At 32.7% G+C, this 8,383-nt stretch overlaps 1 protein-coding gene across 1 annotated transcript in view; it reads right to left on the reverse strand.

Moving 5' to 3' along the window:
- spdi (sperm antigen with calponin homology and coiled-coil domains split discs) overlaps positions 1–5,385 on the reverse strand; it is a 280,173-nt gene extending 274,788 nt beyond the window's left edge. Inside the window, exon 1 of the mRNA XM_089645531.1 lies at positions 5,243–5,385. The gene's annotated coding sequence lies outside the window, so the exon portion shown is untranslated. The remainder of the gene's footprint in view (positions 1–5,242) is intronic.
- Positions 5,386–8,383: the final 2,998 nt, after the last annotated feature.

Consider the following 8,383-nt stretch of genomic DNA (forward strand, 5'->3'; position numbering starts at 1 on the left):
ATTTATAGGAGACCTTCCCCTTTTTCCCCTCTTCCACCCCTCTAGCCAACCAACCCCACAACTGCATTGCACCATATTCCCACCCACATCACCCATCACCACCCCAAGTCACACCCTTTCCATGCTGGGATGCAGCCCTTAGTTACATTCAACAAATGGATATTACCAACCAAAACCAGTCAAAACATATTATAACATTGATTGATTGCACACTAGATATTCACAAGACAACTATTGAAGCAATCACAGAAATATAATCGATGAAAACAATTAGACCTATCTTTTATATAAAGCAGTGTGTCTGTACGGAGAAAAATGAGTATTGCAGATTTATTAAAATCCCGTTAAAAACGAGATTGCAAGCCGTTCCCTGTAGTATTAGTACATTCCTAATATATCAGAACACGTGTTCATTCACCTGCTTTTGCCCTGCGAATATATAATGACGAAATACGAAAATGTATTGATTTTTATGAACACTTGTTCCGACATCTTGATAATACATTCACTTTTTACTCAACAAATTCTATCAATTCATTCGTTCAGCCGAATAATACATTCATCTTGATAATACATTCACTTTTTACTCAACAAATTCTATCAATTCATTCATTCAGTCGCATAATACAGTCATCTTGATAATACATTCACTTTTTACTCAACAAATTCTATCAATTCATTCGTTCAGCCGAATAATACATTCATCTTGATAATACATTCACTTTTTACTCAACAAATTCTATCAATTCATTCATTCAGTCGCATAATACAGTCATCTTGATAATACATTCACTTTTTACTCAACAAATTCTATCAATTCATTCGTTCAGCCGAATAATACATTCATCTTGATAATACATTCACTTTTTACTCAACAAATTCTATCAATTCATTCATTCAGTCGCATAATACAGTCATCTTGATAATACATTCACTTTTTACTCAACAAATTCTATCAATTCATTCGTTCAGCCGAATAATACATTCATCTTGATAATACATTCACTTTTTACTCAACAAATTCTATCAATTCATTCATTCAGTCGCATAATACAGTCATCTTGATAATACATTCACTTTTTACTCAACAAATTCTATCAATTTATTCGTTCAATCGCATTTTTAACCGAATTACGAATAATTTTAATACATTCTTAATAAATTAAGAATATTTTATATCAGTAAGTTTTATCGGTGTGTCGGGGGCGAGTTGCTTTAATTTTAATACAAATCTACAGTTTTATTACGAGATTGATAAAATTTTGAATACTTCACATTCAACACAAGATGAAGGTCACTGTCTACATCTGAAAGTTAACGACGGGGACTTCAAATAGTATTAATATCATATATTAGTAGTAATATCTTCTTTATTCTATGATAAATATAAAATGGATTGATTGTAGGTACACTTATTCACAGTGATTGTTAACAAGACGACGACAAATGCAATCATAGAAATGGGGTTACAAAGTAAAACAGTCAAACAATGTAAAAATTGTTTGATCTTTGGTCGTACATTAGACATTTACGAGATAACTACTGAAGAATACGACGAAAAAGTCAGACAGCGTGATACGAGAATAATTTATTTATTTATTTATTTAACGCCCAGAGGGCTTTTACATGGTTGGTAGTATAATTTTAATTTTCAAATACTTTGAAACATAAAAAATAAGAATAAAATTACATTTGATAAAAGCTATGCAACAAGTCATACAAACACAAGAAACAAAAACAGAAAATTACAGCTATTTGTAGGTTTACATGGTGTATTTAGGAGTATTGTTGAAATAAATGTTTTAAATGATCCACAAAACTTGCCAAGTTGGTATTGAATATGTCAAGTATATAATGGAGTGAATGTACATATATTCACATAGATTTTTCATAACACAACGTATAAAGCAATCACAGCAACGGGTTACAATGAACATAGTCAAATAATGTCATAATATGGATATATCGTAACGACAAAAGCAATCTGAGCAACGGTTACAAATGAAAACAGTGAAATCATCAAAAATATTAATTTCGGTTGTCTGTGCGTCCTGCGTAACTCTGGTTCAATGAACTCAAATTTGCTCTGAACTAAAGTGTCATTTTTCAAATTTGGAACCGATGACGTGAAGAATTCAGATAAGCGATAAAGTACCCACCCTTAACATGACAGAAAATTATTTTAATTGTCGATTTCAAAATTGGAACAGATTTTCAAGAATTCAGACAATTTCTATGATTTCTCGCTAATATAATCAAATATACTAATTTTGGCTATCTGTGCTGTGCACGATATACATATATGTGCCCGCTGGACCAACTAACGTCCAGCGGGAAATCTGGCTCACAAATTTGCTTTGAATTTAAGCATTAATTTCTTAATTGAAACACGTTGTGTGAAGAATTCAGACGGACAATAAAAATAAAGTAGGTACCTACCTACAATATAATATTTTATTATTTAAAAAATGGAACTGATTTGTCAAGAATCAAGAATTCAGATTACCCCGTCATTTTTTCAGTGGTCTGCGCTAGTAATGTAATAAAGTTGTTTGATTGTTAAATCGATATTATCAAATCTACAACTTCTAAAGAAACCACCCCCACTGCGTTACCAACGAAAGCAGTCAAAAAGCGACATTAAATGAAGTGATTGTACACTTATTCACGTTGATTTTTCGTAAAACAACTTCCAAAACAAACACAGCAATGGGTAACCAACGGCAACAGCTAAATTTCGTGGTCAAATAGGAAATTCAAAAGACAACGACTGAGGCAACCAAACTAATGAATACTAAAGAAAATATTAAATAATAACGTCAAACATGGATTGATGTAATATAGGACAAGTATAATAAATATGCAGAGGAATAAAGCAATCAAAGCAACAGGGCAACAACGAAAAAAGTAAAAAAACATAAAATGGATTGATTCTAAACTAGATACCTCGGGTACACTTGATACCCACACGGGAAAACTACTAAAGCAATGGACAATCGAATAATAACGTCATAACAATCTGTAAAATTGATAAATCTGAGGCTTAGTCAATCCAAGCCTGTTATGCCTCAATACAAAAGACTATCCCACCAAAACGGTGGTTTCAACAATTCCTCCATTTAAAACAAAATCCTCACTTTTTCGAATGAAAATTGGACATTGTTCTGTTCCTTCTCAACTTTATGAAATTCAGGTACTTGACTCCCCAGATTGTACATTCTGTGGTCTAGAAGTGGGAACTTTAGATTACATATTTTTTGGTTGTTCCTCTCTAAACAAATAACGTCTCTTCTATAAAACCTTATCTAAAATTCCCTCCCCTCTATTAAACATCTCATCTCTTCTAAGTCTGAATTCGACTCCAATATTCCATATATTTTTTAAATTTGCCAATTTAAACAAAATTAATATATAAATTCACCTCCCCTCTCTAAATTATTTGAAAAGATGTCCTAGAACACCCTTGAAGAGTAAAAGCCAGAACCATTCGAAAAAAAAGCTTAAAGTGCCTACGTCAATCAATGTTTTTCGATTTCTTGATATAAAAAACGCCAAAAAATATGTTGACTTCCATATTAGATAGGTCCCAATTTCATGCATCTAGAGCACCTGACATAGGTTTTCGTAGCATTAAAATGGGGAACATTTTAGAGAACTTTCTGGTACCCAAATCAAATTACCAAAAAACCGACTCTTCTAGAAAAACCCCAGAATATACAGAAGACAAAAGCAATCACAGCAACAGTGCTCATCAATGAAAACAGTAACATAACATAACAAAATGGATTGATTGAATACTAGAATTTCACAAACAACGACAGAAGCATTCGAAGCAAAGGACTACGTGAGGAAAAAGTCGTGAACATAGAATTGAAGAGATTTTATCGTGCTGATATTTATTTCGTTAACGAAAATATTCAAAAAACATATAAATACAAAAATGTTCCCATCAAAGCAACAGACGCAGACGGCGTAAGTAAATTATTGAACGGTGTTGCATGTTTTGAGTATTTTTATAAATTTTTCACGATTTTGGTGGTTGGTTGTAATAATATAATATAGTTTTTTTTTGTTCATAAACTTCCAATAAGAATGAACTAAAATTGAAATTTTCATCTCAACACAAATGTTTGAAAAAATATATACATATTAATAGCAGTAATTTTTGATTGAAGTAAAATAGTACATATTGAATTATTTGGTGTGTTGGAAATAAGCCGACGTAGCTCAGTGGTCCAGAGCGTCCGACCGGACATCAGAAGGCGCGGGTTCAATTCTCTTCGGCGGCATTTATTTTTACTCGGAAGATATTTTCAATTTTTATTGATATTACAGGCGACTAATTATTGCTTATAATAATTTATTATCCTTTGTGCTATGCATAAAAACCTTGTCTTATAAACATTAGTTTATCATTAAAAAATAACAAATGTTTACATTCAATGCTTCGATGAATACATCAACAAGTTATACGAAAATGCTACGATAATGTTGTTAAAACGATAAAAGGTCTAAGTCTAATAATAGACTTTGCCATTGTAGAAAAATAGATCAATCAATGCATTATTAATATTTTTGTTCAATAAAACAAATATATAATATTGAATTATTATCATCTGAATGCAACGGTTGAAGAAATATCGAATAAAGAAACATATAATCAATGTCATCGTCTTTTAATTCATCCAAGAATAAAATAAAAAAATTACCATCAATATTAAAATTAAAACATTCAAAAACCAATTAAGTATGATTTTTTTAACTATTGAACCAAGCAGTTTCACAAAACACGGAATGGAGCAATTTATACCCAGTTTCATAATTGAATTATAAAAACTTACTACGTCATAATAGTTTAATTATACGAATATCTGAGAGAAGTGATACGGGGGTTGTTGGTAGGTATCTAATGCAACTAAAATTCACCCTCCCCCAACGTTTACATTCAACAAATTGATTCTAACTGCGAAAATCATCGAAATAAACATCAAAATATCTTCTTTACGATTCCAATATCTGATATTTTAAACAATTCGCATTTAAAAACACGTGCATTTCTTTGAAAAACTAACAATAAAACACGAAACAGCAACCTAAGAATGAGGAATAGGTTCAGGTACAAAAACATGCATCCCTTGCTCAATGTTTACAATCAACAAATTGATTTTATTTGAGGGTACAACCGTAAACACCGCAATAACTCGAATATAATTTAAAACATTCCAATATAAATCACACAAACCTCATTTAAATAACAAATTGTACATCACTATTTATCAGAACTTTGTTTAGTTGAAAACAAAACACAACAACCCGCACGAGAATAGAACGAAACTGAAATTGAAAAAACGTTAGCCCGGCGCGCACGCGCACATTCAACAACAAAGCTACGGTTTGAAGCACGCGGTTAAACTAACGGAAACTGGCCGGCAAGGAAGGCCTCTGCTCGCGCTCGCTGCTGCGTGATCCCCTCTCCCCTCAAGGAGTGGAGAACTAGTGGATGAAGCACGGTCATGAGATATAGTTAGAATCGTAAATCATGGCAGAGTATCTTAAATCTATAGAATATAAACCAATTTCACCACTGACTGCCTTTTGATCCTAGCCCATTTAGATAACCAATAATGGTCAGACTTTTGAATATGGCATTTCTTGGGTTTTTTTATTCTATGCTTAAATCGTTGAAGGAATAATGTGTATTTTTCCTCCAAGCTTAAATCGGTTCCACGACAAAACAAAAATTCGTAAATGTAAGAAAAGTGATGAAACCTAACCTAACCTACTGTTTTCACCATGTTCTATTTTGTCACTGTTCCGTTTTAACCGGTTACCTCTTAAATCATACTTAAGTAACTTGAATCATGGACGAGAATCGCAAAGCACAGTTGAGAATCTAAAATAAAAGTTGACAAACTTAAATCATAGTTGAAAATCTTAAATCACAGTTCAGAGACATAAATAATGAACGATAATCTTAAATCATTGTTGAGAAACTTAAATAATGAACGATAATCTTAAATCATAGTTGAAAATCTTAAATCACAGTTCAGAGACATAAATAATGAACGATAATCTTAAATCATGGTTGAGAAACTTAAATAATGAACGATAATCTTAAATCATAGTTGAAAATCTTAAATCACAGTTCATAACTTAAATAATGAACGATAATCTTAAATCATAGTTGAAAATCTTAAATCACAGTTCATAACTTAAATAATGAACGATAATCTTAAATCATAGTTGAAAATCTTAAATCACAGTTCATAACTTAAATAATGAACGATAATCTTAAATCATAGTTCAGAAACTTCAGGGTTGGCGATGAGAGGTTCCTTCAAATTACCAAATCAAATTAGATTGAGCCTGGGAAATCAATGTTGTACAGCGTCCTTGAGGTGGTTTTTAATAAAAACGGCGCTATATAAGTGATCAAATTATTTTTATTATTCAGCCAAACAAATATCCCCCTATGGAGATATCGCCGTCCTCAGGGCCGCCTTAAGCCGAGAGGGGGCCCATGGGCACCCTGAGTTTGGGCCCCCCCCCCTTATTTTGTATGTTTGGTGGTCCTTTTTGAAAGCCAAAACATATAGGAAAATAACATAAACATTAAAGAATCTTTCTATATTATAAGTTCCAGTGGCCCGCAGTGGCCTATATGACGGAACTGGTCCTTACTGGCTACATATTGTGCTATATAATATTCTTTAAAGTTGTAAAGTTAAGAGAATCTCTCTCCTTACAAATCTCTTCACCATGATAATATCTTACTATCTTTCTGACACATCCTCTACATTTCTTATTTGGCGCATTCTCCCACCCTGAGCGAGGGAGAGGCGGCTAGGAGATCATAGGACTTTAGCACGCGTCAGAGGGAGCATACATATCTCTGTGAGAACGGGAATAGAACGGGGCGGAACGGTCCGTCACAGAGTAGTAAGCACGTCGAGAAGCGCGTCGTAAACAAACTGTATGGGAGCTGTTTTCATTGCGACTTTTATGGAAATTAACTCAAAACAAACTAATTATTGCTATTACCTGCAACAAACAATGTCCACTTTATTCACATGGTTGTAAAATGTTAAATTTTGTACCCAATTTAAGTTACATCGGGGATTTTGAAACTTTGGTTTAAATCTCAAATAACATTGAATAAGAATTCTTTATTGTTTACCGGCATTTACGTTTGCCATTCGAATTTCATTAATTGTGAAATGCCGCTTGCGGTTCCTTCTTTCCTCTCCCGTAATTCGTGGTTCGGTTCGCGCAAATGTTGTCCTGTTTATACGCACCCTTAGGTACCTACCTAATCTGTGTAAGAATTGTAAATAACTGTATAAAGACGTGGTTCACACGAGGCTGTTGAAATAATTATTAATTTCAAATGGTTAACTTTTTGATAAAATAATACTATAAATGTAATTCGTTCTAAGCTTTTAGATTTATTACGTAATCAATTTATAACAAAACCAAAAACTATTTGATTGTAATTCATTCAATTCAAATAAGGAACAGAATTTTCTTACTTGTTATAAAAATATTAATTTAACCAAGATTCACTAGAGTGATTACTTTTATGTCTTTTGAAAAATATATTATCTAACCTTCGAATTCTCTGGTAGGTGCACCTACGGTGCAAATTCGGACAGCCACCGTAAAATTTCTTTAAGTTCGATGGACCAAAGCAGCTATGTTGTAAAGAACATTGGCAAATACATGAACTTTGTAGGAGTTATTTTACCATAAAATATTTCATTCACGGGACTAAGACCCATGAACCTAGAAAAAGCCCTGGACAGAGATTAGTGCGATTTTGTATGAATGGCATTGAAGCAAAATCTAAGGTGAGGAGAAATTTCCTGGCAGCCATCTTGTATGACTAACTTTTGAACTGATTTGTATGCAAAGTATAATGAACTTTTATTATTTTATTTTTGTTGGTAACGCAGTTACAACGGCTTATGATTTTTTTGAGACAAAGAATGGAGGTCTAAACTAAAAACTTACCTTTTTAAGCTGTCGTACCCTTAAATTAAATATACCATTCCTAAGAGAAAGTCCAGTTATATTCAATTTTCCAATTATGTCCTAAATCCTGTATCTAAATTTCGCTAATAAACAATTAGATAATGTTAATTAAGCGTTAATCTCAAGTGACCTACCAGGTAAGTATTGTACTGTATATCATCTCCATAAATAGTTATGTAATAACATATATCACTATAGAAATGTATTGTAAGTTTGTACAGCGCCCTTGAGGTGATTTTGCACAAAAACGGCGCTATACAAGTCATCCAATTATTATTATTCACCCCGCGACTTCAAATTACTCCCTCCAGGAATTTTGAGGTCCATGCTAAACCCCGGATTTGCGACCGAT

This window comes from Hesperophylax consimilis, chromosome 22 (genome assembly GCF_061612785.1).
Source record: "Hesperophylax consimilis isolate HC1 chromosome 22, BYU_Hcon_1.0, whole genome shotgun sequence".
Classification (NCBI taxonomy): Eukaryota; Metazoa; Arthropoda; class Insecta; order Trichoptera; family Limnephilidae; genus Hesperophylax; species Hesperophylax consimilis.